Source organism: Haliaeetus leucocephalus, unplaced genomic scaffold, assembly GCF_000737465.1.
Source record: "Haliaeetus leucocephalus isolate CR32 unplaced genomic scaffold, Haliaeetus_leucocephalus-4.0 Scaffold462, whole genome shotgun sequence".
Classification (NCBI taxonomy): domain Eukaryota; kingdom Metazoa; phylum Chordata; class Aves; order Accipitriformes; family Accipitridae; genus Haliaeetus; species Haliaeetus leucocephalus.
In genome coordinates, this window is record NW_010972898.1 from 4,050,591 (window position 1) to 4,075,061 (window position 24,471).

Sequence of the window (24,471 nt, forward strand, 5' to 3'; positions counted from 1 at the left end):
TTTCTAGCCACTTTGCATTTGGTTTAGCATTGCCAGTGTTACGTGACGCACCTATTACGAACTGTGATGCCTGTGTGTAAATGTCAAAGGACACAAACCTCTGTAAATACACAACACTAATAATAGTCCATCCAGAATAGGCACTGAGACAACTTTCATTTTATATTATTGCCTGTAAATGGGACCTAGCATCGATGGCCCTGACAGGCAGCCTGGAGGCCTGTAATTGTAACTTTGCTACTGGTTTGTTCAGCAAAGTTAGGATAGCTATGTTCTTCTCTTCCCATCTGTAAAACATGGTTAGTCAAGGTTACCTCCTCTAAAAAGCTTTTAAATCTACTCAAACAAATGCCAAAGTAAGAACTAAGTGTTTATTATTTTTTAATCACTGAGAGGTTTTAAACAAGCCATTCTTACAGAGCCAACCCCAGGGTTATACTTGAGCTCTGCTGATTAACTGCTATTTTATAAGTATGTGTAGCCAGTATTTTGTGTAAATATATTGGTTTCTCTGTCTTTCAGGTGTTCTGGCTAAGAAGCTAGAGGTTTGGTTGCAACGCAAGAGAAGATTTGTGACCGCAAGCCCCCTAACTTTTCCCCCCCAAAATGACATCATTGTAGAGAGGCTAACTCAGTACAAACTTTAGAAAATGGAGTTGTCTGGCAAGGAATTTATTATTACAGAAATCTTGACAGAAAATAAAGGTTTCAGATCCAAACCAGATATTGTGGCCAATAAACTGAGGATCAGAAACACGCAAGAAGTTGGCCTCCCCTCTAATGAAAGTCCACTAGGGATGCCGATAGACTGTGACTGCTTTTCTTACTAACTTTATTAATTAGGACCCTCAGGAAATTCAAAGGAAAAAAGAGGGTGAGAGGGAATGTTTGCCAGAATTGCTGCAGCATGTGTCAAACCCCCTCACTTGTAAGTCGTGTACACAAACCAGTAACATTTCATCTATTCCAGCACAACTGAGCTCAGTGGGAAAATTCCACTGAGTTCAGCTCACATATCAATTTACACTTAAGGGTAAAGTGGTTAAGTGTCTTGTCTAATTGAATTGTTTTTATTATGGGTTCTGGTTTGTCTAAACAGCATGGCATTCAGTATGTTAAGGATGCCATGCGTGGGTAGCTCAAACAAGTTAATTCTGTTGGAAGTTATGAAAAAGAGAAAATAATTTAATTTTTTTTTTTTTTTCTCTCACTGCTTATTTTTACAGTTTCCAGAAGCAGATTAGGGTCTTCAAGACACTACTTCTAGCAGCCATAAAGAGCAACACCTTGCACGCTAACTAGGCTAACTAGGCTTTGGGTTCTTGTTTTTTTTTTCCTTTTGGAAGAAGTCTAAATAGTTAAAGCAAAAGGGGGGGGGGGGGGATCCAGGGCAGCGGCTATGCCATTCTTGATTTACATCTGCCCAACCCTGATAGCTCAATGATTACAGAATCCATTTTTAGAGCAAGTAATTCAGGGAGGTTGTTTAAAATAAATATGCCTTTCTGATCTGAAAAATTCAATCTGTTGTGACAAGAGCCAAAGGCAGCCAGACCTTTACTTACATTGAAATGGTACTCTCAGTATAAGGAGTACCCGAAAAACTCCAACAGGTTCTTAATCATTAAAGCAGGTTTGTAGTTGAACTAACACTAGACGAAATATTTTTTAATGGAGAAAACTCAGCTAAGTAAAACAACAGAAATAAAACAGGATTATAAAGAATGTTCCCTTCAGTGTATCTCAAATCATATATTTGAAAGCAATTCCTTCTCTCTAGGCTTGGTTTCAGACCAAATGACTCGATCTGGGTTGCAGCACATGCTGTGCAGCACCCTCTAGGTCCCTCGAAAGTTTTCTTTCCATCATCTCCGCACTTCTGCAGCACATCTGCTCCCTTCGCTTTTCACCAGCTCCCTGCCCTCTGCTCGTGCTACAGGCTCCTGCTTAGCTCCACCCGCTCTCTACCCTCTGCTCTGGGATCTCCCCTACACAAGAAAATAAAGCTAGCTCCATCCTAACCAGTCATTCCCTTTTTAGAGGAACAAAGAAATGAAAATAAATGCCATCCATCACACATATACAATCAGGAACCAGCGCCGTTCTCTGTTCTTCTCACAAAACGTCAATGCAGGCAAGAGAGCTTCATGACGATAATTGGGAGAACCACACTGGAACATACATCACTGTCTGCATCTGGTGCTATTTCGTATGCTCTGTGCGAGAATCTGAAGGGGTGACATTCCAGTGGACAAACGGTGTTTCAAAATAATACTAATTTATTCTGCAGCCTTGCACAATCTGCACTGAGAGCTAGTGGCAACAGATTGAACAGTACTACAGATCTCTCCAGCACAGACTCTTCTCCTACAAATGCAGAATTAAGTATTCATGAGGAGATTTCAAAGGTCTAAAATGACTGTAGAGCTTTCAAGATGCGACACTCTGAACTAAGACACTGTCAAATAACAAGTCATAACTGGAAAGGCAAAATTTATCTCCTGAATATAACAGAAACATAAGAATAAATGATTGGCACTAAACAGAACAGTTGTCTCCCCTTCCAGCCTTTTTTTTTTTTTTCATCTAAGTATGCAACAAAATGGATGCTAGTTACACTTTTCTGATCAAGAGAATACAGGATTGTCTTAAAAAAAAGCTTTTGAAGCTCAGATTGATCCCTCATAACTAATGTTTTATAGAGAATACAGGTTTTGAGACCAATTTTTATTACATACTTTTTTTAGCACTGCCAATGACTGCAAAAGCCCCCAGAAATTAAAAATAAAAAAAATTACTATGTTTTACTCAAGTTGCATGCACCAAATTCCACTAAAAGTTTCCTTAAACAGAGCAATATGGAAATGATCTAACTACGGTAACCTAAAGCACTCCAGCACAGCTGGACACTTCCCATAAAGCACACCTGAAGAACCAGGCTGAACTCACATGTATTCATTGGGGTAGCACTAATATGCGTTCTTGTACAGGAATAAAACAGATGGAAACTCAATGTGGCAATACTGAGAAAGTCACAAACTATCTTTGCTTAAATTCCTCCATGCCAGGAATAATAAAGTCCAAGAGACAGATGGCCTAGGCCAAGCAAAGGGCCCTGTCAGTCCAGCTCTACAGTAGTCTCCACTACAGAGGATCATGTCGAAATATGAAGCTGAGTTTGTAGCTTTGCTGGACACTCGAGGAGTACTCTCTGCAGTGAGCACTCAATGAATATGCTGTTTGCTAGAGTGTGACTGAACCCTGTTTTATGGACCGTGCGTGCTGTGGCCACTGTCTAGAGGTGCAAACCCACCTACACAGGTCACACACTGATTTCAGGTTCGCTGGGCCTGATTTTTCATTACTTTGCATGTAAAATCAAAATAAACCGCACCCATGTAAAAATCTCTCTCGCTCAAAATCCTTCTCCCATAAGCTTAGATTTGACATTCCTGAATAATGGAATGGAGGGTAGTTTTTAGCTGAATCAAATTACAGGACACTGCTTCTTATGTGAGGGATTGCTTGGAGACGGAAAGTGAGTTTGACTTCAGTTTTGCTTATTATCTAGAGAGGGATGGAGGAGGGGAGAATTTATTTGTTTCTTTGGCTGCAAGGGTATTTTATTACACATAAGGCAGCAAATGCATTGACGTATTTATTTCCCAAGGGAAGTGACAAATCAGTATATACCAGGAGAAACTTTGTCACTTCTAGAACAATCCCCTCTGTTGCTCTGGGTGACTGCATATGCTCTGCCAACAACTTTTTTTTTTTTTTTTTTTTGGTACAGTTTTTATGATGTTTGCCATTAGGTTACTAACATCACAGATAAAACACCCCCCACACAGAGCCAACACACACAGACACACTTGGGAACTTGCAAGGGTTCTGGTTTCTTAGCTCAACCTAGAGAAAAATCAAAGCTGCTTTATTTTTTTCATCCTGGCATCTTCAGCATCTCTTTTTCACTCACAGTGATATGATGTATAAAATGTTTTTCAACCGCAGATTTACAAATAAATGTTGGAAACAAAGCAGTCTTAGTGTATTAGTATATACCTTCTTACATATCCCCTGTTCCTGCGCCATATGAGACTAACACAGTGGCTATGGATGCACCACTTTGCTACTATAAGTAAAAAAAAAAACTTTCAAAATTAGGAACTTAAAGTTGTTCTACAAAGCCAAAGCTTCCAAAGACATTTTTTAAACACAGGAGATTATTACCTCTGTGTGTGTTTTTAGGTAATTACACTTATTTTTCATTACTTGTAAATTTGAATTAAATTATAATATGCTAATTTGATACCTACAAATATACTTTTGTTTATTTTTCAGTTCAGATTTATTTAAAGAACATAATACCCGAACTGTATACAATGCTTTAAATACTGCATTCAGAGCCACAGGCTCTGCCTTGAGAATGTGTCCTTTCCACTCTGAGGCAAAAAAGAAAATGTGTCATGTCGGTCTCCTTAACTGATTTACTGTTTTCATCTCGTGGTTTTTATGTAGGTAAAGTTCTGTATTGTGTGCGGGTTGGGGGGGGGGGGGGGGGGTGTGGGGGTTTTTTGAGTTAAGTTTCTGTAAAGTGTGCGCAGGCACCTCTACGGAAACGTTTTGCCTCATAAAGTTGGTACATGAAGTAACTGATGAAATAGAATGGACCAAATTAGATTAATGGGTCAAATTCATACTGAAAGTAAAAGCGCACAATTCTATTGCTTTCAATGAAATTCAATGAAGTTCAGGATTATAGCAAAGCACCATAATATAAAGAGATCTTATGTGATATACCATATCTGGCAACTATGGAATTGACAGAATAAATGACGAAATCTGTCTGCACAAAGTATGTCTTCTTCAGTGAGCTGCGGCATTGATTATAAAAGCTGCTGGAACTTGTAACTTGTTCCATATAAGTACCATACATGCAAGCAGCTGATGCGTGAGTAATTTACTTGAATCAGGTCTCTTCATTGCTAGACTTCAGCTAATAATGAAAATGCAAAAGTTGTTTGGCACAGCAGAAAGCTCTCTTAGCTGGAGAAAAGCTGTTGGGTTCCACTATTCACAGTATTTGATCTTAAAACACTAGAGGGCTGCACACCTTGAAATGTCTGTACAGTTCCATCCTGTTATGCAAGCTGGCTTTCATAGCCTCTGCTGTCTAAAGAGATTTCAAATTTTGTTTTTCTATAGTGTTGCCCCCCCTGCTCCCATTCTGCAATGGCAGAGGTAGCATTACTGCAACTCTCTCGGCTTCAGTTGTACCTGCAATGGGACAGTAAACAGTCTTTTCTTTCTAGAATTTTCTTCCATTTAAAATAAGCATATTGTGGTCCTCTGTAACACTACTTTCACTCACACTGAGTTTATTTATTTCAGGCTCAATTCTAAAGTCACCTCAGTGAAAAAAAAACCTCATACAATGAGGATAAACAATATCTGCACAGGGGAATTTCAATTTCCATTTTGTATATGAGACTGATTGAACTAAGTGAAGCTTCCTGTTGTAGCAACAGATTATTTGTTGTGGTAAACTGTCCTTTGTCTCAGCTTTGCTGGAGCAGAAGTAAGAATAAAATGACTGAGTAAAGAGCTGCATATGCCCCCCTCTTTTTTTTCTCCTTCCTCAATAAAGGGAAGGAATTGTTAGGCCAGGGGAAGTTGCACGTTTCAAATTTGCTTTGGATCAGCTTCCGGGATTTATCACGTATTTTGTAGCCTCTTCTGTGCTTTTTGGCTCTTTTAGTCATAACAATGCATGAGCATTTTGAGGGAAGAAGGCCGAGTGGCTTGTAAATAAAATACACATGCAGCTCCTTAGTTGCAGGGAGAACTTTGCAAATATCACCCAGGTGGACTCAAAATGTTCTAAAACCAAAAGGCAAACAAAAAAAATATGAACTTGGTTATTTTTATACACTGAATGCTCTCTGAGAAGTCTGGAGTGCTTGAGGTTGTCACTGTTTGTTTTTCTTGCCAACAGACTACTGAATTGTGATCTCTGCTTTGCCCGAGGAAGGTAAAGACAAATTAAAGTTGCTGAGTCTGTCTGCAGTGGGTCACCTTGAAAGGAGCAACCCTTAAAGAAGCTAGTTCTCTCTGGGAGATGGTTTCTGAGAAAGAAAAAATATGTATATGGCTTAAGACTCAGGATGACAAAACAAAAATATATTTGAGAAGATAAGCATATAAAGCAGGTATTTTCTGGGTAAAGCAATATGTACAATCAGATAAATATGAGTAGAAGGCATGCAGTTACACAGCTATCAACTTGGGGGAAGAAAGTCTCCAGCAGTTTATTTTATTTGTACCAAAGTGATGGAAGTTAGTTATGCACACTCACTAAAAATGGCCCAAGAGCACAGTTTAGAGAGGAGAGAGGTGGGGACAAATACAGCTTTAGAGCACTGAAACAGTCAGTAATCCATGAAGGAGAGGTGCAAATGAACGCAACAAAACCAAACTTCCCTATAAAGCCAAGGGACTGGCCACCTACTTTTAGTTCTGGTGTTATCTAAATGATATGCATTCATGATCTAATTTCAAAATTTAATTTTAATATTCAAAATTATTCAAAGCATTTGAAGACACTCATAATCAAAACTATCATCTACCAAAATTTAAAAATTCGGTTGATCTGAAAAGATTTTTTTTTCATTTTTCTTACCAGATATTTTAAATTGGTATTCAAAAATAAAGGATGCATTTAGTGCAAGTTCTATGTATTTTAGTTCCACAGGAGTTCATAAATACTTTACAAAGTAATTCTCAGAAACTTCTGTCTTTGTCTCTCAATTTTACTGTCAGCCAGCACTCATCTGCTCCTGATAAAAAAGAAGTGGAGTGATTTTAAGGATTTAACTTCTGAAATGGGACTTTAAAATATGTATGATCAATAAGGCTCATACAGTAAAATAATAAAAAAATCAACTGTGAGTCTCCTTCATTTAAAGAGCATGAAATGTTCATCTGGTTACTCTGACCAATTCATAAACAATGAGTGTAGTAAGCTTCCTTCCCACAGCACATACATCTATCTATCCTCTAGTGACTTACCTGATGTGGAGATGAGATCTTGGGAAGCAAAGTTATGCTCTTACTAACTAAAACCCTGTCCTCGGCAGTTAAAAATATGTCACAAATTAAGAATAATTAAGCTTAAATCCATCCACTATGTTTCTGATAGGCAGGACTGAGTTAATTTTATCTTCTGGGTTTAGACAAGGAAGATTAATTTTGATGACAGATATTTATATTTCTTTTAGGAGCCCCTCATTTGATCTCCCTTGCCTTTCAGCTGTGGATCACAATAACCTCACCTGTTCCAAAGCTCATCTTTCAAACAAAGGTGTTTCATGCAGCACTACATATCTCGATTTGGAAAAGAACTATATTATGGTTATTATTTTTTCACAGCGGACCTCTAGCTTCCTCTCCTTCCCTTTCCTCTTTTGCCTCAGCAGAACAGTGGACAACCCACAGATGAGAGTTTACAGTGCAATACTGAATATTCAAAACCTAATCCTCCACCTTTTCATTCATAGATATCTACAGAAGGAGTGGAGAAATTGTATGTCCCTAAAAATACCTGCACCTTTTTTCACATCTGTCCTCATTTTTTGTCATCATTTTTATAAATGTAGGCCACATGGGGCCTCCAGACAACCCCTCTTTCCTTTGCCAGCATGCATTCATCCTCCAACCATTTCTGCCCTGAACACAAAGACGCACACATAAAGACACATGAAGAGGAAGATGTACTGCTTCGAAGAAAAGATGCAAGAAACCTTTCACTCTTCCTTCACTCTAGTCACACAGAGGCTTGGCTGATCTCAGTAAAATCTGAGGACAAACCTGAAAACAGAGTCATTCAAGTATTTTTAAGGAGTTAAAGTTACTAGGATCACTGCTTCTGCAGGAATTCTGTGAATGGAAAAGTTGTAGGCTCCTGTGAAAGGAGTCCAAACCTATTCAAATACAACTCTGAAAAATGTTGACATCCATTTAGTTACTTCCACCTAAGACAATGCAAGTAATCAGTCCCTCAGATTCATATCTTCATTAAAAGAACAAAGACCTTAAACAAAATGTACTGGATAAAGAATCTGTTGCACTGATAACCATTATACTGCCTGAGAGCATGGCTTAGCAGCAGTACTCAAGGTACCTTCAGAGCCAGGAGTCATCACAATTTCATTATGAAGTCTGCTAATTTACTTACATTCTGACAGAATTAATTTAACACTAATTTTTTAAAAAATGGATTTTCCAAAACTAGATGAAAGCAATAAACACCACAAATGGTAAATCACAGAAAGCTTCATTTTATGATGTATAATGTAATGGGAAAACTGACAACTAACAGCTGACCTCTGTTTCCTCGCTTTCTGTACTGCGATCATTGAGGTGAAACTCTCAGACATATTCCTTTAATTTTTCAAAAGCAGGAAAATGAATAAAATACCCTTTCAGTGATCCTGGTATTTAAATAAATGACATTTATAATAGGAATGCACTTTTGCCTCCACTTTAGAACCCTTTTTTCTCCCTTCTGAACAGCAGTTGCCTATGACAAGGAATGACAGACCATTTCCATTTCTATCTCTGATTCTCGTAGCCAGGTCATAGTGTCACATGCAGAGGGAGAGGGAGAGGGCAGCTCATTCTGGCACCAAGGTCTTATCTGCAGTAGCCAGCAAGCTGATGGACTGGCATCCAAGACTGAGCATCCAGGCCCACCTTGCCCGCATGCAAGCATCCTATAGCAAAGCGATTCCATTAATAGCAGAGTCTTTTGTTTCTGCACTCAGCTGTATTTGATAACCCATGATTCTTTGTGCTAAGATGTTCCAGCATTTTCTCCTGGTTAATTATGAGCACATTTGGCTGATCCTCAGGGAGAATGTAGGAAGGCACCAGAGGACCACCAGCATTTGGATGACTTTGCTCTTCCCAGTGTGTTGGAAAGTTCTGACCCAAGAGAAGGGAACCCTCAGCAGACTCCATCTCTCACCTTCAGTCTAGACCTACCAATCCAAAAGTGTTTATTTAAAGAGAAATGCCAGGCAGATAAGGCTAACTTTTAAATTAATTGTGCAATGTATTCATATTTGTGAACTTATTCTGCGACTCTCTTTACCATTTCAATGGGCTATTGATACTAGCTTAGATGAAGTTTAATAAATGAATACAGTCTTTGGACTAGTTTGCAGTTTGAGACTGCTGGCAACTATATAAAAAAAATCCTTACAATAAACCATACAATTCCTCAGCATTATGATCCTATACATCTAGGAACAGCTATTGTGAGTGGCAGTGGCTGTCTAAGAATATCTGCATGTTTATTGTTCCCCCCTGAGGCAACAAGCATTGTCTGAAAGGAAAGCTCTGTGTCTTGACTATCCCTTGAGAACTATAATTACAGCTATTGAGGAATATACCATATTGACTCTCAAGTAATTGAAAAAGACTGACAGGCAAATGCTTTCTATGTCCATTGCTCTGGGATCAGATCCTCTGAAAGTTAAAATGCATAGGCAATGGGCCAATCTAGCCTCAGAGTTAGAGGATTGAATATACCGACATCAATAGAATTATAGCTTTTCATATTGTTCCTGATTTTGGCCCAGTGCCTTCAAACAGAACCAAAATAAGTACTGAAAAAATCAAGCGCTGCATTTCCAACATTGTTAATTCTAAATAATAACCACAGTTTTGGCATACAGCTGAGTGCTTTTTCTAACTAAACAGACCATATCTCCTGATAGAAACCAAAGTCCATAGACTTGACAGAGGATCCAGGCTGAGGACATGACTGGCTGAAATACACAGGCCAAGATAAATAGAAGAATTAAATAAGGTAAATCATGCTTGAAATTTTACAGCAAGTTCATAATGAAAGTCCTCGAGATTGTTAGGAAAACATCACAAAGATCCTCTCCTAAAAACAAAGAGATTTAGGGGAAATGTCAAACTACAAAATATGTATGTGAAGAAAAATAATATGAACTACAAGATTACTTCAGATTAAGTTGTCATCACAAGACAATTTAATAAGGAGCATTTACATTCATGGTTCTCAGAAATTTTTTCAGTGGGCAACGAAGATAAACTAGTGGTCACCTCTAAAGCCAAAGCAGCCTTATAATTCATTGCAATGGATTAGGATTTTACCCTTGCTTCAAGTTAAACTGGTTTTATGCTCTAAGTGAATTCCATGACAGACAAAAGATTTTTGACTAATCCAGTTTCATCTTCTGAGTCAACCTTCTCAAAGACAAATGCAAACAGAGTCAAATGTTGTATCACTCCACTCTTCCCATTTTTGTGTTTTGAAAGCCACGTCATGAACTGTTGGTTTGCCATTTTTTGGTTCACATAAATAATGGAATTGATACAAGAATTTTACTAATTATGAGTTAAGGTAGTAATAGTTTAAGAATTTTAATGAAGATGGAACATTTTAGGTATTTTAATAGCTAGAAATGGACTGTCATCTTTAATAAGAACAGTCCCTAGTATTTTGTAAGGCAAATTAATCTTATATATGGGTATTATCAGAAATCTCATCACCGACTTTATGAATGACTTTAACATAAACTGAGCAGATTTCTTCAAAATGCTAGCAAGAAAATTCCCTAGCACAGTATACAGATATTAATCTCATCTGAGTGTGAACCATACAGCTGCATTTTCTAATCGGAAGAAAAAGGCATCATACTTGGGATGATCTCCTCTATAATTTATCAGTAAGTGAACATGCAGGACAACAGGAACTGAAAATATTCATGGATATAGCATAACCATATTACTAGCTGATTTACATGCTTTAAAAAACATCAACATTGAGGGTGAAATGGAAATCAATGTAAAATTGAAATGTAAAAATGGTCTCAATGTAAAATATTTCAGGATGTCAAAGGAGTTAGCATTTTGCTTTTTTTTAATTAGGATTTGCACATTAATGCAGAGACATGGGTTCCCTTCCATCTCTACTGTTCCAGTTTTGATGTTCTTCAAAGGAGGCCTTTTTCCATTTTGAAACAAGTAATAAACGAAGAGTAGCTAGAAGTAATGTCAGTAAAAGTGATATCAGCCATATCACCAAGATTTTTAAAGAGCTGTTTAACACATCATCTGATATTGCCAAAATGGAGGGGGAAAAAAACCCAAAACTATCTACCTTGCTTTGAAATGCTCCATTAGCTTTTGCTCCGCTAAATAAGCATTAGTCAATTCTTCTGAAAGAGAAGACAAATCTAAAAAATTAAAACTGTGAGTACAAGAGATAAATAATGGGCCAGGTCAACATGAGAAACAGCTATTTGAGCTTAACTGGGCCAGAATAAACCAAGAAAACTAATCTAAGCATCTTGAAGGACTTTATTAAGAGCGAGAGGCTGGCAAAGGACATCAGCAGATACAAGTGATAAGAATTCAGAAAGAGGACCACACAGAAAACTGTGTGCTTAGTTGGAACCCCCAAACCCTCCTAATCAATTTTGTCTGTACCACAAGGTGTCCAAACTCTTTTACCTCCCATACTCTAGTGCATTTTCTCTGTTCCCTGACTTAACTCAATGTTTAGGTTACTCACAATATCTGACTGATTAATAGCCATACTTTTCAGACAGGCACAGAGAAGAAATTATCTTTTAAAAGGCAGCCTAATATATCTTTCTTTGTTAAGTCTCTGATCATTAATGTCTCTTCATGTTAAAAATTGTTTAGCATTGTGCTTGTGTATGACAATAAACACAGGGTTACATTTTGTAAAGAACTAGAAAGTCTTAATTTGGAATTTTGTTAAAAGATTTGGTATTATTTACTGGGTTTCAGTGCTTTCAACATTTATTGTACTACTCACAGCCGCATTATATTTTGACAATGATAAACCGCAAACTATATTCTGATACATTTATAATGCTCTGTAGGCATACAATAGATTGAAGAGTGGCAGAACAGAATACAATAGAACTGAAAAGGCAAAATACCTGACCATCATTTTATCACACTAGAAAACCTTCACTACTCTCATGAAGACAGGAAAAGCAAAGGTTTTATAATGAAAACCTGAATGGCTTAACGACAGCACTTCTCAACTCCTCGTCCCTTCATATGATGTTCTAAAAGCAGACTGACCAACCAGCTCTTCGGAGAAAAATCCTTTTGAGAACTGCTCCTTTTGAGAAAAACTGTTTCATACTGTTCCAAAATGAGTCAGACCCAATTTTAGTAAAACTGTGTCTGGTATTCTATTCGTTGGTGACCTTATTTCAGATGAACACCTGCTCTTCCCTTCCATATTCAGTCTCTTCAAGAGATACCTGAAAAAGCTGTGATGTCAGCCTCTCACACAAGCTTTTCTCCTTCTGATTGCTCTTCCCATCCTACTCTTAATACTTTGTAATTTAAGGTACCTCATGGGTAGAAGGGGGGGGGGGGGGGGGGGAAAATTTACACATATGACTGATATTTCCCAGGACACAATGTTTTTTTTTATCTTCTTATTACTACAGAATGGTCTCAACAGCATCATCTACTGGAAACAGACCTCTTAATTAAGAGGAATGAGAAGGTTCAAGTCCAAGCACAGGCCACCTTCAGTTTGAGTTCTATTTCACATCCTTCTTAGAAACATTGGCTCTCCCTGGTCTTGCAACATTTTGTGAAGTCTTTAATTTTAGCTTTCATTTTCACCTGGTTTGTTTCTTCTACCATAAGAGGAATTAGCATGTTAGCACGACTATATCCTTTACACTTCTATTTGCACAAGTATAATTTCCACTGCTATAGGACTAATTCCCACATTAGCATAAGACAATCATTTATTTTCCTTGAGTTTTAAAAAGTCTTCTCATAGATAAATTCAGATGGATGCCTAACATGGCCCTCACTTTTCGTACTGTGGCAAGAGTCCAGCACCATAAAGCAAGCTCTGAACCTTCAAAAATTCACCAGTTAGCAGCCCTGTTTCACAGAATCACAGAATGGTTGAGGTTGGAAGGGACCTCTGGAGGTCATTTAGTCCAACCCCCCTGCTCAGGCAGGCACACCTAGAGCTGGTTGTGCAGGAACATGTCCAGACAGCTTCAGAATATCTCCAAGAATGGAGACTTCCAACCTCCCTAGACAACCTGTGCCAGTGCTTGGTCACCCTCACACTGGAAGTGTTTCCTCATGTCCAGGAGGAACTTCCTGTGTTTTGGTTTGTGCCCCTTGTCTCTTGTCCTGTCACTGGGCACCACTGAAAAGAGCCTGGCTCCCTCTTCCTTGCAACCTCCCTTTAGGTATTTATACACATTAGTATGACCCCCCTGAGCCTTCTTTTCTCCAAGCTGAACAGTCCCAGCTCTCTCAGCCTTTCCTCATCTGTGATATGCTCAAGTCCCCTCATCATCTTATTGGCCCTTCACTGGACTCTGTGTCCATGCCTCTCTTGTACTGCGTAGCCCGGAACTGGATACAGTACTTCAGGTGTGGCCTTAACAGTGCTTGGACAACATCGAATGCAAAAGAATCCATCTCCAAGACTAAGGCTTGTAAATGGTATATCAGACCAATAAAACAGTAAGTTAAGTATCCAACCACTGCAATGGCAATGTATTCCATTTACTTAGGCTAGGAATCAGTTAAACTTCAAAATTACAGCACTTCTGCTGTGTAAATTTATTTCAGTCATGCATCATGTTATACTCACAGCACCATAACACTACAGTATCGCAACCATGTTATTTTGTCATTTGGGCATTCTCAGTATCAACCATCAAACCGCAACTGTGTCAGTGGTGTAACAGTGGTACACAAAGAAATACACATCATCATCATCATCATCATCATCATCTAAAGGATGATGATGATATTTATTTCATGATACGTATTTTTCTTCCATTTTTTTGCTTTTTCTTTGTGGTGTCATTTTTATACAGTAAGAGTAAGCAGACTTTTCAATGAGACACATTGGTTTTAGCTTAGCTACATTTACACCAAAGAATTCCTCACAACATACTGTTTTGGACAGCTTGGAAGCAGCTCACATAAGCTATGAGTGGAGTCCTAAAACTAATCTTCCTTCTATTTCACTGTGAAATTTTTACTAAGTTACAACTTTATTATGAAACATTTAGCAGTCTTTATTTTCCCATTTCTAAGGCTATATTTAACTATAAAAATATTTTTGTTAGTTTTGAGTAGGTTTCCTCTCCATGCCCATTACAAATGCAGACATTTCTCTGATTCCCTCTTCGTCTTCCCCTCCATTAATATAAATATCTTAGCAAAAAGATATACATATATATAATATACATATGTGTGTGTGTTTTCTAGAACACTGTATATTGCAACCAGTAGTTTAACTGATGTCAGTGCAGCCATGATAACTCACATCAACTAAGAATCTGGTCCCCTTTTCCCAGACATGCTTTTGTTCATTCAGCACTGCTTCTGAACATGGTAGGATTGAATTCCCTGAAAATAGCCAAATTTAGAGCAGGCACAACACAGGAGCAATGAGCAAGATTTCTTGCTTGTCCTTGCTTGCTCTCTCCTTCACAATATCCTTGACCCAAAATAACCACTCCTAGGCATGAGATTGTAAAATTGTCTCAATGCTCATTCAGCTTTCTTTTTATTGTTGTCTGTAAGCTAATTAATGCACATAAATTTTTACCTATACAGCAGAAATTGAATTGATCCACTATTAAATTGATAACATATGTATAGCAAAGACAGCTAAACAGAAATTTGTTTAAAAAATCTTTTCAAAACAGTTTTCTTTACTAATTTATTCTCGTGCATTTGGTTGCACACTCTGCTCACAGTCTAGTCATATTCACACTGTAATTCTAATTTGAATTAAGATTCTATGGGATGTCTTCCAGCCATCTGTAAAAACTTAAAAGACAACCACAGCTAGACTGAAGTAGCTGGTTTCCATGCCACACCTTAAATGATTCTTGTGTATATTATCCATCAACATAGAGAGCATGGGGAGCGACTATTAAAGGCTTTTTTTTTTTTTTTGGTGGTGGTGGTGATGATGGGGAGATCATTAAAAAAGAGAGAAAAAAGCAGCCATATACAAGTGAGAGATACATAGCCCAAAGGAAATAACAAATCATCACTTTTTCAAACTACTTAAAGGTGTTTGCTAATATGGTAGCAATCTGCTGTGAAGTCAAGCTCTAAATAGATTCTTTTGTGTTAGATTTGCATGCACGAGATGTTAATCAGTTCGGAGGCATAGACATTCGTGTTCCTCAGAATTACAACAAAAAAGCTCTCTGACATCTCTATAAATGGAAATACTCTGAAAGAATTGCAGAGAGCACTTTGTCTCATTTTTATGTACAGAACATTACCTATCACATGTTAAAGATCAAAAATAAAAAGGAAAGCTTAAGTACTTGGCTAATTATACACTACTGCACAAACTATGTGGACATTGTTTTGTTATGTTTCACCCACACATAGCTAAAATTTAGCAGCTCAGGAGATGTGACCTACCTCTAAGCATCTGGATTACCAAGCAGTGCACTTTCTGTCACAATGTTCCTGTTCAGCATTCATCAGGTGTATGAATACTTCAGTGGACTCATAGTTATTATAAAAAAGGGGAAAAGAATAAGGATTTTAAAGCTTGTTTCCTTGACCACTCTTCATTTCTAGGAAAAGACACTTCTTACGCCATTTATCATCGGATTATAAGCAAATCTTCTAGTGAGAACAGTTTCTGTATCCCAGATGCCAAATTATGGACTCAGATACATGGCATGCATCACTGAATAGCTTAAACAATCAACATCTATGCTGCTATTTTTAATACATGCAGATATTAAACAGGCAACTGAATATAAGTTCAGCTCTGACCCTCTCAACATGTTGAATTCCTAGTCTTGTTTTGTATACGAACAAATCAAAGACTCTGTGTAAGGCTATTATGAGATAACTTCTTTGAGGACTGTGCTTACCACATACATTCAACTGTTTTTTTTTTAGCACTCCCTTTAGTATATCTGTCATTCTTATTCACAGTTTTTACTTCAGAAGTCCATTCACTCTTTCTTCCAAAGAATGGAGCAAGAATCAGCTTGCTTATGAAGTCACAGTGATTGCTATGGTTTTTACTTAATTTTTTTTTAATATTGGACAGATGAATTTGGTAAGCTACCCAGAGAAAATCCCTGTTTTAAAGAGCTTAATACCTAAGGCAAATAGTAGCATCAAAAGATGCAGAAGGGATGTATAAAAAAAGTGCCTTGGAATGTGCTACCTCTTCAAGAATCATGAAGAAGTGAGAAAAGAATGTGGAGTTATCTCTAGCCAGGTGAAAGGGATGTGCAGCAAGAAGTCAGGACAAAGTGTTTCTTTAACACATGCTGGGTAAAAAAAAAGTTATTCTACACAGTATTCACTTTCATAGTATAGCTTTTATGAATGTTTTTTATCTCTGCCAATCCTAATGCAAATCACCTTACCAACTGTCTCTTCATAGCATTGCCTCTGTCTTCTGTAGGTTGCAGACTATAGGGACCACCCAGGTCTGCAAATCATCCCAATGACCCGAGTGCAGCTGGAAGATAAATCAACTCACAGATAAAGCCCACATGATCTACAATTCTTCATCCAAATTTCCACAGGATTACATTGGTATGGGATCCCTTTTGTGCTCCCCTGTAATTCCTCAGTGACACTTCAGATTGTGCAAATGAAAAAATATCTACCATAAACATGGGTACTTTATTTTTTCCCATAACTGAATCTAGGGCCAGCAGATGTTCCTTCTTCTCTGGAGCTATGTACTCAGATACAGAAGGTCACCCTGGTGCTGCAGGTCACTTCATGCTAGCCCCTCACTGAGCTGCTACAGGGAAATGACAACATCATTGTATGACCAAATTTATGATGGAATTCAGAAAGAACCTGGCTAGCTGAAAAAGTCATGCTCACTCCATGACAGTGGAAGTATTACCTTCACTTTGCTTGTAGTAAAGGAAGTGAAGAAGGCAAAAGCTGGCATATCCCCTAAGGCACTCACCCAGGTAAATTCTCACCTGGCTGCCCTGTCACCTCTGTTAAATCCATGTTACATCTTAAGACTGATGTGTTTTGATAAATTATGATGTAAACAATGATGCAATCAAGACAAAAACTTCAAGGTTTCCTAGTGTAGGCATCCTTCAAGAGTCAGATTGCAGCGGGACATTGTCATGTGTCACTTTGGAGGGGGTGGACAGGTGTGTGCCTCAGTCCTTGTTCAGTGACCTTGCTGTGAGCACATGGGGGTTCTGCCATAGCAAAGGATTAAGCATTCGAGGCAAGATAAAACTATCTTATCCTTAAACAAATGTCCTTTTCAAAAGCTTAATACAAAGCAGGTCAAGAAAGTCTGCAGCTATAATGATTTCATGTTTTGCTGATCCCAGCCTTTTCTACTGAAAGACTTTTTAGTGGTCCCTCGTGGAAAGTTGAGATCAGCATTTAAATGCAAGTCTATCTTTTTAACGTAAGTCCTCAGCAGCCCAGTAGCTCTCAGTGATACTGAGAATTTATAAATAGTTATGCATGGATACAGATAGATATATAGATATATGAAATGCGTATCACACTCCTTTACGGCTGATGACTGTACATCCAGACTATTTTTTTGGCAAAAGAATCATAATTTCTGTTGGTTTTTTTCTCCTTTTCTCTATTAATGAAGATGCAAAACCACTGCCTAATAAGATCATTTTTCTTGTGTGAAACACCTCTTTTTGCAGACAGTTAGGGACCAATTATAGACATTTCTCGTGTCCTTCGAATTTCTACACCTGATGTACTTGCCTTCCTCTCCTAGGTAACAGGGATGCTACACGTGTCATGGGGAATACGAGGAAAACACACTATGTTCTTTCTAGCTATGTATAAGTAATCCTCACCACCTATTTTAATGTGGTAATTTCTACTGTGAACTAGAACCCTCATGAAAGAAAAGCAGAAACCTGAAACATAATGTATTAATTTAGCTTATGCAACTTCTATCTCCTATAGCTGTTATTTTCTTCCTCTTTTCCCTTCTGCAGAAACTCATGACAGCAAAACTCTTCTAGGCAAAAAGCTAACAAAATCCACTTCCTTGTGCTGTGCATCCTGCTGGTTACATCATTTAGCACTAAGGAAATCTTCTTTTTCATTGGGAGGCCTTCTGGAAAAGCTGATCAGTGCAAAAGGTTTCATGTTCTAAGGTTAAAAGAGCTACTAGCCTGCTCATTCAGCTCCTTCTCTTACTTTGTCATCTAGAGAAGCCTGGCTAAATCAATCTCAGCCTCCCTAAACACAGTATACCAGACAGGCAGGCTCACTTGGTGCTTCTGTATCTGCACATTGCAATTTTACTTCCCACTGTGCCAGTGAAGCAATGCATGACCTTGTCAAACCTCACCCAGCAGTGAACATGAAGATCAGGATCCCCAGCCAGGGCTCCCACACCCTTGAAGTCCTGGCTTTGAAGGGGCTCCTCCACACCTTCATTACGAACAACACACACTGCAGTTTCAATACATGGAAATGTTTCTTGGCCTTTTTTTAGCCCATGCTTTACTCAATCCACTAAGGATCTCAGTGCATTTCTCTGGCTCTTCAGTCAGTATATGCCTCCTTTCTCATCTGCTGCCTGCTCTATCTGCCAAATTTCTGGGAGATTCAGCTCAGAGTTGACTGTCAAGAGCTCCCTGAGCCTCTTAGTTCTTCAATGTTCTTCACCTGTGGCTGAACACAAGGCATTTAACCTCTCAGCTTTGATTTTTGTCACTTGTAAAATGGGGAAAATAATCTTTAGTACCTGCCATAAAAGAAGTCAATATTTATTATTGATAACCAGAGTGTACAATCCAAGATATCGCACTTGGGCCTTCATCTTGCTTCCCTCAAAATCAATGCAAAGTTCTCATTGACTCAAGGAGACCAGCATGTAGCCTTTGCTTCTTTATGAACCTCGAAATTCTGTGATAACTGAGATATTAAACCTCTGGTAGTCACTGGCTTTTAAATAGGCTTTCAGTAACAGTCATGACTTATTGCCACTGCTGTCTCAGAAAAGAACCAGGAGAATTAATTCAATTTTGGTTTTATCAGAGAGGTAAACATTTTTTATTTTTTTTTTTAAAAGCACTGTAGGAGTTGTACCTTATTGCATGCATAAAAGCTGATGCTGTTCACACAGCAGTCACCAAGAGTATGAACTGGCTTCAATGCAATAAGGACAAGACTTTTATTAAATCTTGTGTTATCCCACAAATTAAATGATTGGAAGGATTTCAATCTAGCGTAATACCGGTCTGCCCAAATCTGAAATCACAGCGGGGGTTTTTTTCCAAATCAGTGGATATTATTACTTATCATTGCTCTCCGTAAGCTACTCTTTTTTTTTTTTTTTTTTTTTTTTTTTTAAGACAGCAACAGCAACAACAAGACCTGCTTTTTCACCACAGGAGTTTCTAGTCTGGAAACACAACAGGCACAGAACAAGAAGGCGATAATGTACAATAGAAGTGGGGAAAACACTACTTAGTTGCACAGGTTCCTGTTTTGACTTCATTTTAAAGGTTCCATAAGTACTTTTCTGAGGCACTTTATGGTAGTTCGGAAAAGTATCTCACTTCAGGAAGAGTTTAGTCAGAAAAGAAGAAAGGCATGTAGAGGTCAATAATGGAGGTATTTCTAGGAACTACACATTAGGATTGAGTTAGGTAACTTATGGTACAGCCAGAGTATCATGTCACCTCTACAGAAGCAGTTAGACTCTCTGCTTTTCAACCAGAAGATGAATGGTAAATGCTTGCTGGATAAAATCAAGCATGCTTACATAAATATGATCTTAGATAAACTTAAGAGCCACACCATGTCACAGAGCTTACAAAGCTCCTGAGCCTGCCTCATTTGACTCTATCACATTTAGAAGAAAAGTGAGCACACCAAATACACAAAACGAATAAGAACACTCTGCTTCCTTTGGGCTGAGAGCATCATGTCTCAGCTAGCCTGAAAGATGAAATCCTGTGTATTTTCAGTTGGATCCAACCAGATGCAGAGGCAAGCCCCAGCCAAACTCTCTCCTCCAGTACCAAAATGGAATAATGAATTCCAGGCCTGGTTCTCTCTGAGATGATAAAATTAACAATATACTTCTTACAGCTATTTATCCTCAGTATCTGCAGCCATGCTGCACCATTCAAGCCGCTTTATCGATATAAAAGCAAAACTGAAGGAATGTCTTTTTCACAAACATACTTATTTTTGCTTTTATTTTACAGTGACAACATAAGGGCAGTCAAATTCATAGACTCCATGGACAGCTAAAGGAAGTTTTCAAATCTCTGATTAAATCAAGCTTCTTTCAATACGAAAAGACCTGAGCATTTTCCTGAAAATATCCTCAGCTTCAAAATGAGTGATGTCCCTGCTGAATGGCAAGACAGGACAGCAGTCTGCCAGCAGTTATATCTGAAGGAAGAAAGGCAGGAAGGAGGGAAGAAAGGAGGAAAATATATGGTGTGTTTGTATATCAACATGCATGTGTGCTTATGCACAAAAAATAACTTTTTTTAATAAGGATTTTAATAGACATTAATATTTTAGAAGAAGCCATGAATACATAGGAATATTCAGCAATATATGCTGGTAATATTGGTGTCTTCTATAACACAAGATAGAAAAACTGAGAAATAGGGGATACCTCTGAAAAAGAAATAGCACTCCGCAAAAAAATACAATTAGATTAGAGAAAACATCTCAATGTCTGAAACTGAATATTTTCCCCTTTCAAAACTAGAAAAATACATACAGATGACAGATAGCTATCTGATTGCTATTCATTATTTTTCACTCACTGAAGCCTCCTACCAAGTTAATGCACCCAGGTTGCATGCATATATGTGGCTAAAGAAAAAAAGCTTTTTTTTTAACAGTGACTATTGTTAATTAGACCTGTCCATACATGCAGAATGATTAGGCAGTGCATATTAAGCAGATTAGCTTTAATTCTTCAGGTATGACCACTTTTTGTCATAACGACTTTCCAAACATATGTGGCGTCCCAGAGTCAGGCATGCTTGTTTTACCCTGTTACCAAATATCCCTTTCGGGCCTGGCCCCCATTTGAGTTAGCATCCACAAACTCTGAGTTCTGGATATCCATGATTAATCCCAGGGGTTCATCATCTCCTGGGTTTATAATCCCAAAATAGCAACCACTACGGAAGTAGGATACTGCTGAGATTCAGTGTAGCAGGCAGAAAACTATAATACCGTTATATAGCTCATTTCTCAGTATGTAGTGTGCCCTCTCACACTGTCGTTGAACCATACAAAATGAAAAGTTTATCCAGCTTCATAAACTAAACAGGAGTAGGGCACACCCACTATGTTTAGTGGCACAGTCCTTATCAGTTTTAAGCCAACTATTGCTGTCATAGACAACACCATGGCATAGTTCAGGGGTTACCTTGGAATGGTGACAGATCCCAAACTGCAGGACAGTGGTCATCTTGATTTTGGGAAAGACAGTCTAGCTGCATGGATGTAAGCTGTGACATACTGCTTGTCCTCAGGGCTGAAGAACAGGCTTTAGCTCTTTTATTTACTAGTCTTGAAATAGCCATTGAGCAGTTTTTGCATCCTGTGTGGCTCTTTAAAATTACAGATGCATGTAAACATAGGCACATCTACTCAAGCCATTGCTTAAATCCTCACTGTGTCAGTCAAGATGATGCTACCCTTTGTCCAAATCCATAAAATCCATGATACTATATTCTTTATGAAATCTTCCAAAACGGGGACATTCTTGAAAAAGTAGCATTTTTTCCCAATGAAAACAGAGAACCGCATATTGCCAAAGGAAGAATGAGGAAAGAAATGGCATTTACCTTATTTATTTTTGAGAGCAAGATGACTGACATTATTCTACCCCTAAGTGGAGGAAGAGGTTGAAGTGTAGCAATAAAACTTGTCAAGAATATTGGTGAAGGAATATTTGCTGAAATTTGCTAAAGGAGTAACCACAATAAAATAGAAAAAAGCACCTTACAGATATACATGGACATAGAAGATAGTAGGGAAGGGAAGGGAAGGGGAGGGGAGGGAAGGGAAGGGGCAATCAACCAATTCAGTTTTATTCTACAAATATTCCAATATTGCTGCAATTCACAGGGAGAAGAAGAAAAAAAATCCTCCAAAACCGTTAGCATGTATTTTAGTCAGGAAATCAGCAAAGGACTGTCTTCTCAGTAAAGTTCATATATGATTATCTCAGCTTCCTGACGCATACCTTTCCAGATCGTTGCTCTCAAAAGACCAGTGTGTCACAAGGAGCTTTTCTAAACATACTGTCTCATAGCTTGAAACTCTGTTTTCTGTAACACCAGCAAGTCCTTAAATAAGATTGGTGTACACATTTGTTAGGGCTCTCAATTTTTACATCTACTTTATTACAAGACAGCAGAATTTAAAAGCTGCAACATTTTTCCTCTATAGCTCTACAGTTTCTATGTGGGAATCATGTCCATGAAGACTCATGTCCATATGTAATTGTATTGATGTGAAATTAATTAAAGAGACAGTGTTATTGCCGATCATATTTTCTCTCTGCACCCGTTATCTGAGAGGCACAGTAACATGGTAAACTGCTGAGATGTCACTCAGATACACATAGTTGTACCTCTTTTATGCACAGCAAGCACAAATAACATTCTTTCAAATAAATGTAAAATAAAATATTTGCATAAAGGATGAAAAATGCCTAAATTGATCAGGCTTATTTGTACTGTGAGTGCATGCCACACCATGTCCTAGGTATTTGTTCTGAGCATGCCTGCAACCTCTCCTTTAAGCAGTGTTAGATGTTTACTTTCTGCAGGAATAATGCAGAATAAACCTTACATTTATTCCTAAAATTTAACTTGAGCATATTTCTGGGCAGTGGGGGGGTGGGAGTGGTGTTAATTTCCATTATTCTTCCTTTCTTTTTCTTTACCTAACAACTTTCTGATATAAAATGCCTGAACAGTGCAATGAACAGATCTCTAAGACTCCTGTATCCCTGGGGAGTTGTTCAGCCACTAGGATATACAATGAAGCACCTTCGTGTTTGCTGTCCTAAATCCATGAATCTTGAATCCCTGGGTGCACAAGTGGCCCAGTTTCAATAAAATAAGAACATTTTAGAAGGGTTTTTTTTAGGTTAATTCTTTCCCTCTGTTTCTTGTTCAACATAAAGATTGATATACCATAGGCATTTTACCCTTCACTTTTTGGTCTTTGATTACTAGAGAGGTGTCAGAGAGTAGCAACTGTTTGAGTGCTAAAGCACTGACTCACAAGATTGAAATTCAAGTCCTTGCTCTGAAACAGACTTCCACATGTTACCCTGAGCAAGCCACAGAAGCAGTGAGTGCCTCAGTTCTTCACTGTAAAATGGAAAACAGAAAAATCTTTAAAACCAGGCTACATAATATAGTACAATATTTGATATAGTACATTGCAGAATATGAAAGGCAATCATATCCTATGGCAAGAGCAGTTATATTCACACTGTAAATACAAATTAAGGCTAGTTAATCCCAGAAAGAGGGACATATTTTTCACAGAAGTGTCACAGATCCCAATCAGCTCTAATACCAATTGACTATAAGTCACTTGTGATCCTTCTATTGGCATCAGTCTGCTTTAGGCTAAGCTCTTTCACAACCTTGTGATATTTGGGCTTTCAGCACTGAAGGTATTTCAATTAATTTTAAAAGATCACTGAGATTTTTTCAACAATAAATAATTCTATCCGCTTCTGTAAAACCCTTTGTTTCCAACCCTTTATTTTTTGCCATAAAATACCTGCCAATCTCCCTTCTCAGTACTGAATGAAACACAGAATGGAAAGTAAAATGGAATAGGAAAAAAGAAAATGGTGATGCCAGTGAGAATTGCAAAAATGCAGCATTGATAAAACTCCTGGGATAAAAAGCCAGGGTGAAAGATGCAAAAAAAAAAAAAAAAAAAAAAGACTGTTGCTACCTGGAGTGGAAGTTGGATAGTACTTGAGTAGCTGCTAATCAAATATTCACTGTTAAGCAAAAGAAGAAACTCACTGTAAAAAGAAAACTGCAGGCACATGGGAGAGAGAAAGAGTGTGTCTGAAATAGGAAAAAGAGCCAAAGGAGGAGAATACTGTACATGCTAAAAGTCTCTGAGATTTGCCACATGACACATGGACGGATGCTTGGTGAGTGAGATGTTCCTTTAATGCTCAGCTCCACTAGTTTTCACTGACTTCAACAAAACTTCACATCATACCATGTCTCAGCCTGTCATAAGATCCTTAGTTGCACCTCCCATTATTTTTTGCCCTCTCTCAACTCAGCAAACCCATTCAAAATTTTCTAGCTGCCTTGCCTCTTTGTCCATAGGTGCTTCCTTACAATCACGACAGTT

General features: G+C 38.1%; 1 protein-coding gene across 1 annotated transcript in view; it reads right to left on the reverse strand.

Moving 5' to 3' along the window:
- The window catches only part of PCDH9 (protocadherin 9), a 685,994-nt gene that overhangs the window by 596,531 nt on the left and 64,992 nt on the right, over positions 1-24,471 (reverse strand). The gene's annotated exons all lie outside the window — the stretch shown is intronic.